The following is a 10447-nucleotide window of genomic DNA, read 5'->3' as shown; positions in this document are numbered from 1 at the left end:
GGCACCCATGGGTGGAGGTACAACCCTGTGCCCCTAGTGTATGTTTTTGGGCACCTGTGGGTGGCCCACAGAGCAGGGTATGGGCTGGTGGCAGCTCCATGCTGAATTTGTCAGGTGCGCGGAGTATCCTCCATTTTGGGATACCCCGGCCCTGCCATTGGGATCAGTTGATTCCTGATGGAAAACAAGATGGCCCCGGTGGCCTCTTGCTTTCTATTACCCATTACCTTGTTTTCCCAAAGTCCTGGGAAGCCCTGACTCTGTCCCTTCCCCCTGACTGGCTGTTGGATGGAAGTGCCATATATGGTGTTGTGGTGAAGGCCCAGTCAGACTAGCTGGAGCCTTCCCGGTGATGTATGTCGTGGGTACCTCCTGTGGGTGGGACCTGGGTGAATAGAGTGTGTGACGAATATGCATTCTGTGTTGTGGGTGTCTAGTATCTGGTGGTTGACACAATGACCGAGACAACCCTGCCCGAAACCGGTATAAATGCAGCTTGGAGTGTTGAATGGCTCGGTACTTGTCCCAATACACATAACTTGTTGTGAGTGTCTGGAGAGAAGTGAATGGCCTGAATACCTTGTGTGCCTGATTGGATGCCTGCCTCCATGAATGCCCGTAGTCGTGATTGGATGCTTGAGTGTGACCCAGCGGAATGAATGCGAGATCAGCAGTATATCTGGGGACCTCTCACTGCTAGGAATCGTGTTCAGAAGCTGAAGTCCACTACGACGAGTAACTGGATTAACTGACGCTTGACCTTGAAGCCCTGCTGGACGAGAAGAATTGATGTTGCTCTCCTTCACAATCTGAAAGCTGTTGTGCCTCCAAGGACTGACCCAGAGAGGACCTGGTAAGGCGCCCTCTTCCCGAGCTACCAGGGACCATCGTGCACAGCTGATCTTTGCCAACGCTCCCTGGTAGACAGACCTACGACAGGCTGCCGACACGATACGGGGACTGCTGCGGAACTCCAAGGAGAAGCACTCGGACTTTTGTCCACCACCGTCGACGAATGCCGTTGCCGACCGGAGCCGCCGTGCTCCCGTTTGCCTAAGAACTTTCATTGATCATCGGACGCGCTCGTCTGCATCGTCACCCGCTTGTCTCCCGCTGGAGAAGGCCCGACCGTCGACGCGCCGAGGAGTATCCACCGGTGGTTTTCTCGCCACCTACAGACCGCAGAGACGCCGATGACTCGACGCCCTTGCTGGGCCACAGTTCTTCATCTCTTTGCAGTCCAGAACTATTGTCATCGAGGTGCCCCGCACGCCTCTTCCTTGCAGAACGCCAACGCTCTGTCGGCCACTTCCCTGCCATAGTTCACCGTCGGACGTTTGACGACCCGCGGCTCCTGCCTTAAAGGGAGGGCACTCAAGAAGGGCCGTCGATTCCCCGACACTGAACGCCAAGTTCCCCGACACCTCTCGACGATCCGTGGCTCCCGCCTCAAAGGGAGGCACTCAAGAAGAATTGGTCGGTGCATCGTCGGAGAACTCTACTCCACCAGGTACATTGGGGGGGGTAAACCCTTAATAGGAAGAAGTAAGACTATTGAACATTTGGACTGGGCTTGTGCTATGTATCTTTATTTACAGGTTGCCCAGGTGGGGGGGGGGGGGGGGGAATCTCCACACAGAACTGTGCCTAGGTAATGGGCCAGCATTCTGCCTACTGTTTCAACCATCTTGCGTTCCTTCCTATCTCTATTGCTGGTTTACTCGTTATTGATCTGTGTGACATTTTAACCGTACAGTTGATGCACTTTAATGAGATTTGATAACATTAGTGGTACCACTCTAGACGTGTATATATTTATCATTATTGACTTCCAAGTACAAAGTGCGTTATTGTGATCGTGTACATACCTTTGAATATTAATTATATAAAGACTGTTTTCAGTAATACAGTGTGTGGACATTCCTTTGTGGGGGTTCGGGAACTACACTGTACTTAAGAACCAGCCCGCATCACCTCCGGAGAAGCTAAGACTTGATCGCTCGTACATTACTACAAAATAGAGAATCTTGGCTGGGGTCCTCTGTGCCTCTCCTCTACCATATAGAGAGCGGAAGTACAGACACCCCCTACCGGTCTTTACATAGCCTCTCTGAGAAAGGTTGCATTTAGAAGTGTACCCAATAGCCTCTCTGAGAAAAGTTGCATTTAGAAGTGTACCCAATAGCCTCTCCGTGAATTTAGAAGTTGTGCCCAATAGCCGCTCTGAGAAAAGTTGCATTTAGAAGTGTGACCAATTTAGAGCATGTAACCCATCATATCCCACCCCACGCTTACTCTCTTCTTTACACCACCACTCAACTAGAACACAGAGATACTATGACACCATTCGATATAACTGTTCTCATACCAACACCTCCCGCTCACTCCCGATCACTCTAAGTAAACACTGCTGGTTACTCCCCCCCCCAGCCAGGCGTTCTCCTCAGGCCTAACGCAGCCACAGTCGGTCTCGATAAATCCTGCCAGAACGAACACATACCCCTGATCTCAACCACCACACCTACCGATAAGAAGCAGCTATTTCACGAATACTGCACTAGCTGCACACATACCCGGTGCGCACACGCGCCGTTGACTCTCCCTACTCTCTCTACTGACCTGAACTTCGGTTCCCAAGGGCGTTCAACCTACCAGCGCCTTCAGACCATACCAATGGTATATAAGGCGCTATATAAGTGCAAAATAACATAACATACATTCCTGGAAAGGCCCTGGTTCTTGAGTAGTGACCGTTGATGTAATCAAGATTGGATTTGCACTCTCGCGTGGGGGAGCTGGTCTAAGAGGCGTGGGGCACAAAATGAAATGTTAGAAATGGAGGAACAACAACTTGAGATCATAATCAGCGATTTTGATAAATTATCTGACTTCAATTGTGGAGAAAAAAAAGAATTAGACATGTTAAGATCAATTACGGCAACATCTGACATATGCACAGCCATTGAAGCAAGTTTACACTCAAGTTCTGCAGTGGGGGGTATGTTTGCAAGAATACTGTGGTCAGTAATTGCATTTAACCCGCCAAGGCATGTGTTAATTGAACCACAGGGCAAATCTGGCGCAAGTTTAGAACTCAAACCATGATGGTGGTCAACAGTTATCATTGAATCATTCTTTGGATTTGAAAAAGTTTGTCGGGGTTGTATTCCCAATTCTTGTAGCAACATATCAGGGGAGATAGAACAATGAACATCCAGATGATTGTCAACTCTGGGGGATTTCGGGGGCTGATGAGTGATCTCCCTGCAAAATTTACGAATGTCCGGAGAACTCTCCTTCCCAAGCATTAAATTCACCCCTCTTTTAAAGCGGAGAGATTGCGGAGTGGATGCAGAAATGGTCGATTTCACTTTCGTGATCTTTGGGGTTAAAGCCTCAGAGCCGATTTGAAGAGTCTTTGGCATACCAGTTTTTAAAGTATGCATTATATAACCTGAAAAGCAGGCACACTGTCAAAATTTAACTTGAGCCAATGATTAGTGGCAGGAATAAGGGCCTGTGGTGCAGAAGGAAGCAGGTACGGCATATCTAAATACTACACTTCCCAGCAGGCATGGGGAAATGTGTAGTTCCTTGGGTCTGTCGGTACTCAGCTGCCGGCACTTTGCAATTAGGGATTGGGCTCTTAACGGCCGCCCGCCCGTGCTCATGTGCTGTTGATTAATGTTGGAGAGCATGGGCGGCGGCGGCAACGGCGGCAGGAGTGAAGCAGGAACGCTGAAGGTGTAAGCGAGTGGCGGGAAGGAATCACGCCGGTTATGTCGCAAGGCATCTTTATATCCCTGGGTGCGGCGGCACACATGCCTTAATCTGCTCCAGAGCTACAGGTCCGGGTCAGCCGCAGTAGGCTCCCGGACCATTAGTTAAGTGTTTCTATGTTTGTTTACTTGGCCGGTTTACGGCATTCACATGAAGTAAATCAAAAGCTTCAAGTATTTATGTCCGGACGTCTGAGGAAAAACGTCCGGACCAAAAGTTAAGTGCAGGCACATAAATCCTTGGTTTTTTGGGCAAGATAAATGCCAGTCTGGTAGCCGGCACATTGCTTACCTCATGTTCTAAGCACCAGGGAAAATTCAACTCTTCTAATCCACATTTCCAGTTTTTTCTATGTGCAATGTATTATGTTAATCCATGTTTTGTGAGGCATGTGAACGTCTCAATGTTCTCTGTTCATTATCAGTGTATTATGGTTTCAAGTAATTTCTAGTTATTCGCTTTTCCCAGAATGGAGAAAAGCGCCTTTCTATGTGCATTATGTTGTGCTAATCCATGTTTGCTCACGATTTGTGTAGGGTGGCGTGTTATGTGTTAAGTATTTACTGAAGATAGAGTCAGGTCAGGTTGCAGGAGGATTAAGCTATCTAGTCAGGAATTGTAGGGATCTTTTGTCGTTTTATGTCTTGTTGTCTTCCCTTCCTTCCCTTTATTGGTCCATCCCCTTTCCCTAACTCCTTCTTCCCCCCATTGGCCTACACGTGGCTACCTGTAATTCGAACATCCAGGCGCCCATGCCAACCACGGTGGGAGGGGTCGATCCATTCGGCTTCTGTGGTTCGGGAGAGGGGATTGAAATCCTCCTCCTTTAAGTTCAGTTGTGACAGAATCAACAGCCCCCGATTTCGGGATTACTGAACCACCCAGGCCAAATGGTTAACCCTCCCTCGTTAGCGGAAGTGCTAAAGGCACTTCAGGAGATTCAGGTGGAATTGATACATGTTAGACAGGAATCTAGTACTCTGAAGAATCAAGTACAAGGATTGGTAGCACAAGGGACTCCTTTGGAGGAAGCAGGGTCTTCTACCAGTAGAGCAGGAACAAGAACGCCCACTGTTGTGGTTCAAGCTCCCAGTAGTGTACCATTGGCTGCGCCTGAAAGATTTTCTGGGGATCCAAAAAAATACATGACGTTCTTGACCCAGTGCAGGTTACATTTCCTGTGTAAACCATCGGCCTTTGAGACTATTCAAGCAAGAACTGCCTTTATGATTTCATATCTGACAGGAGATGCGGCCGCTTGGGCAATGCCATTGGTACAGAAAGATGATCCATTATTGTATAATTGGGATAATTTTCTGGCAGAATTTGGTCGATTATTTGACCATAGGGAAGTGTCATTGGCACAAGACAAGGAGTTATTGGCACTAAAACAGGGTACCAGGGATTTGGTTTCTTATGTGACACACTTCAATAGACTGGTAATTGAAACAGATTGGCCAGAAAATAAACAGACAGTTTTGTTCCATCAGGGATTGAAAGAAGAATTAAAAGACGCTATGGCACAGGTGAAGCCTCAGCCCAACACATGTACAGCTATGATTGATTTGGCATTAAGGTTGGACCATACGATGAATGAACGAAAAGGAGATAGGAAAAAACCAGAGGTGGTACCTTTTGTGCGCTTGGATAGAGGAAGGGTGAGCAGAAACGGTGAAGGGGAACCTATGCAGATGGGAGGGGTGAGGGGACCTTTATCGGCTATAGAAAAGGAGCAGAGGAAGGTTAATAATTTGTGTTTGTACTGTGGTCAACCTGGACATTATATTCGTACTTGTCCAAATACCCCCAAGAAGATAGGTGGTGGAGATAAGAGCAAAAGCGAGTCGGGAAAAGGATTGGGCCGGCCTTAGGGGTAACACAGGTGTCAGGCTCAATGGTTGAAAAGTTCCCCACTTGGGTAGCAAATACTTCACGAAAAGGTAATTCTCATTTGTATATATTGGTAACTTTATTTTTTGCTTGTACAAAACAGATGGTGTCAGCCATGATAGATTCAGGGGCAACTGGAAACTTTATTGACATTGATTTGGCCAAAAGACTGGGGTTACCATTGCGAGAAAAGACTCAGGTGGAAGGGGTGCAGTCGGTGGATGGGTCGCCTTTAATTTCAGGACCCATTTGTCAACAAACTCAACCCATAGAAATGAGGTGTCAGTCTGGACATGTGGAGGACATTGTACTGGATCTAATTGCAGCTCCCCAATTTGGTCTTATTTTAGGAATTCCTTGGTTGACTCAGCATAATCCAAGAATTGATTGGGTAGCTAGAGAGATTTTTTTTTTTGAGAATCCAGAATGCATTGGTCACATTGAGGAGGAGGTGAGTCCTGCATTGTTTTTGGCAGATCAGCCACGGGCAGTGCAAGTGGTGGGGGCTGTGGGGTTACAGGTTCCGGCTCAATATCAAGAGTTTGCAAATGTGTTTGACAAAGGAGGAGCGGAACAATTGCCTCCTCATAGACCATATGACTGTGTTATACAGTTAGAACCCGGGGCTAAACTGCCATGTAGCAGGATCTATGCATTAACAGAAACCGAAAACCAACATCTGAGAGAGTATTTGGATGATATGTTAAAGAAAGGATTCATTCGACATTCCACATCACCAGTCTCATCTCCATTGTTTTTTTGTGCCTAAAAAAGAAGGTATGTTGAGGACATGTATTGATTATCGTGCCTTGAACAAAGTAACAGTAAAAAACAGATATCCACTCCCTTTAATTTCTGGATTGCTGGATCAAGTGAAAACAGCAGTGGTATACACAAAACTTGATTTACGTGGAGCTTATTTGATTCGTGTCAAAAAAGGTGATGAGTGGAAAACTGCATTTAGAACTAAATTTGGACTGTTTGAATATTTGGTTATGCCTTTTGGTTTGTGTAATGCTCCTGCGGCATTTCAATTTTTTATGCAGGAGGTTTTGAGTGAGTTTTTGGACATTTTTGTTATTGTATATATTGATGACATTCTAATTTATTCTAATTCACAAGAACAGCATGTGAACCATGTAAGGGCAGTTTTAAAGAAATTACAAGAACATCAGTTATATGTGAAATTGGAAAAATGTGCCTTTCAAGTGAAAAGAGTGGAGTTTTTGGGTTTCATTTTGACCCCGGAAGGGATAATTATGGACAAAAGCAAGGTGCAAGCAGTCCTGGATGGGCCCAAACCCCAGTGTGTCAAAGATATTCAATCTTTTTTGGGTTTCGCCAATTTCTATAGACGATTCATTACTAATTTTTCTCAGATTGTGGCACCAATAACAAGGTTAAGAAAAGCAACAAGTTTTTGTTGGGATGTGGGGGCGGAAAAGGCTTTTCAAGAACTAAAAATGGCATTTACCACAGCTCCGGTATTACGACATCCAGATTTGGATAGGATGTTTCAAGTAGAAACTGATGCGTCCAATGTGGCCATAGGAGCAGTATTATCTCAGAAGGATCCAGAAGGGAGTTGGCATCCAGTAGCCTATTATTCACGAAAGCTCACTCAATGTGAACAAAATTATTCCATCACTGATAAAGAATTGTTAGCTATCAGGGCAGCTTTCTTGGAATGGAGACATTATTTACTGGGGGCTAAACATCAGGTGGTGGTAGTGACAGACCATAAAAACTTACAGTACTTTAAGACGGCTCACACATTGTGTCCTAGACAACTACGGTGGTCTCAATCTTTCAACGAATTTGATTTTGTGGTGACCTTCCGCCCGGGAAAAAGAAATGGAAAAGCAGATGCCTTATCACGCCAACAAAACATGGACAACATGGTATCGGAAACTAAATCTATAATTCCGGCAGAAAAGGTGGTAGGAGCCGTAGTCTCTAAGTTGATGAAGCAGGTGAAACAGGCAATGAGGAATCAAAAGAATGAGTTGGGGAGTGAATAGCCCTTTGGAAACATTTAAAGAGAATCTCCCTTATTATGATGGCAGATTATATTTGCCCACTTTGGAACTCCTAACAAAGGCTATGCATTGGTGCCATAATTCCCCTCTGGCTGGACATTCAGGGAGTAAAAAGACACAGACTTTAGTGGAAAGATACTTTTGGTGGCCCAATTTGAAACAAGAGGTAATCAAGTACGTGAAGGAATGTGAAACATGCGTACGAAGTAAAGCTGATCACACCAAGAAGTCAGGGTTACTTAAACCCTTGCCCACTCCCATCAAAATATGGACACACATATCAATGGACTTTATCACAAACTTACCACCGGATGATCAGTATGATACGATTTGGGTGGTAGTAGATTACTTCTCTAAACAGGCTCACTTTGTGCCTTGTAGAGGCATTCCAGGAGCAGGGTAATTGGCAGAATTGTTTTTGCAGCATGTGGTTCGCCTGCACGGACTACCACGTACTATTGTGTCTGATAGGGGACCGCAGTTTACATCAAGGTTTTGGCGCGCTTTCTGTCAGATGTTAGGAATCAATTGTGCTCTGTCTACTAGTTATCATCCCCAGACGGATGGACAAACTGAAAGAGTTAACCAGACGCTGGAGCAATATTTGCGCTGTTATTTACCTGAAGGAATGGAGTCGTGGGTTCAAGCCTTATGGTTAGCGGAATTCACTTATAATAACGCGGAACATGCTTCCCTGGGAATGGCTCCCAATGAGTGCTTGTATGGGCAGGTACAGGAAATGTTACCAGAACAGCTACCAAATGTTGAGAATATTCCAACACTCCAGAACAGAAAACAATTGCTTCTAACCATCAGACAGAAGGCACGAGATAATTTGGAATATGCAAAAACTCAATATAAGTTGTACGCAGACAGAAAGAGAAGGGAGGCTCCGCAGTACAAGGTGGGGGATAAGGTGTGGCTGTCCACACGCAATTTGCCTCTGATTGGATCACGAAAATTTGCTCCCAAATTTATTGGACCCTATGAAATAGTAAAGATTGTGTCAGAAGTTGCTGTGAAATTGTGTTTGCCTAAATCTCTGAGAATCCACCCGGTATTCCATGTGTGTCTGCTTAAACCCGCAGCGTCTGGAACACGCGTGCAAAGACCTCCAGCTATCCACAAAGAGGGTCATGCGGAATATGAAGTAAAGCAGATCTTGGACTCAAAAAGGAGGAGACAAGTGTTATGGTATTTGATCCGGTGGGCTGGTTATGGACTGGAAGATTGCTCCTGGGAACCTGCTACTGCAGTGCATGTACCTCGTCTGGTAAGAAAGTTTCATGCAAAGTACCCGGAAAAGGCAGGTCCTGGGAAGAGCCCTGGAAGGGGAGGTAATGTCAGGAATAAGGGCCTGTGGTGCAGAAGGAAGCAGGTACGGCATATCTAAAAACTACACTTCCCAGCAGGCATGGGGAAATGTGTAGTTCCTTGGGTCTGTCGCTACTCACGATTTGTAGGGTGGCGTGTTATGTGTTAAGTATTTACTGAAGATAGAGTCAGGTCAAGTTGCAGGAGGATTAAGCTATCTAGTCAGGAATTGTAGGGATCTTTTGTCGTTTTATGTCTTGTTGTCTTCCCTTTATTGGTCCATCCCCTTTCCCTAACTCCTTCTTCCCCCCATTGGCTGCCACGTGGCTACCTGTAATTCGAACATCCAGGCGCCCGTGCCAACCACGGTGGGAGGGGTCGATCCATTCGGCTTCTGTGGTTCGGGAGAGGGGATTGAAATCCTCCTCCTTTAAGTTCAGTTGTGACAATTAGAATAAAGGGGGCTAAGACACAGGCCCACTGTTCCACGACGCCACGGCAAAGCAGTACTTATCAGTACTTGCTCGGGTGCGCACGCACAGTGAGTTTTATAGGACCGCCTCCAAAGCAGGTACAAAGCCTACAGAGTAAACAAAATAGCAAGTTTAGGCAGTTCTTTTAGCACAAGAGGTGCTGATAAGTGAGTCAATGTAGTTGTTACAATGTTCACCTTGTGGGAGATGCAGTTCCACAACCAAGCGTAATCGACTAAGCTTAAAACTTGATTCCAGCAGGAGGGCAAGCGGAGAGTCTTGCGGCAAAGCGGTACTTGCTCGGGTACGCAATGTGAAATACCTTTAAAAGCTAGTAAAAACCTGGCTGTTAGACAAATATGAGTAACACCTGTATCCGTTGCTCATTACCAATGCCTTCACCAACTGTCTTAACTATGTACTGTACTAAACGCTGTGGTGCCCGTGGGACTGGGTGTTTCAAAAATGTAAAGAAATACAAAATTGCCATTTTACTTTAGGAGCGGGTTTATCCCACCCTTTGCAGTCATGGGACTGGTGTAAGCCACACCGCAGTCACAATCTCAGGGGAGGCGTGGAAGATATAGAATAGCATGCACAGAGGATTCATTAATATTGGGAGAGGAATATTGAAAGAACTATCTGGAAAGAGGGGGCCGTATGGAACTCAACTGAATCCACCTGATGACTGATCCTCATGCAGACAGACACCATTGAGAGGGAAGACCAGGCCAGTTTCAAAATTGGGCTCCATACAGCCAGCTGAAAAGAGAGTTTGCTGATGGAGTAATTACAGATGGGCTGGGTCTCCAGAAATGAAAATCCACATTTCAAAAGTAAGTAGAACCCAGAGATAAACCCACATTGGCAATATATTATCCATGGTAAAATCCTAGGAATATAAAAGAGCTGGGCATTAGAGGGAAACCTTAATATGACAAAGACCCAGTT

Source organism: Ambystoma mexicanum, chromosome 10, assembly GCF_040938575.1.
Source record: "Ambystoma mexicanum isolate Mex_15411 chromosome 10, UKY_AmexF1_1, whole genome shotgun sequence".
NCBI lineage: Eukaryota > Metazoa > Chordata > Amphibia > Caudata > Ambystomatidae > Ambystoma > Ambystoma mexicanum.
The sequence above is the reverse complement of the archived record's forward strand: the minus strand, read 5'-3'. Positions refer to the sequence as shown.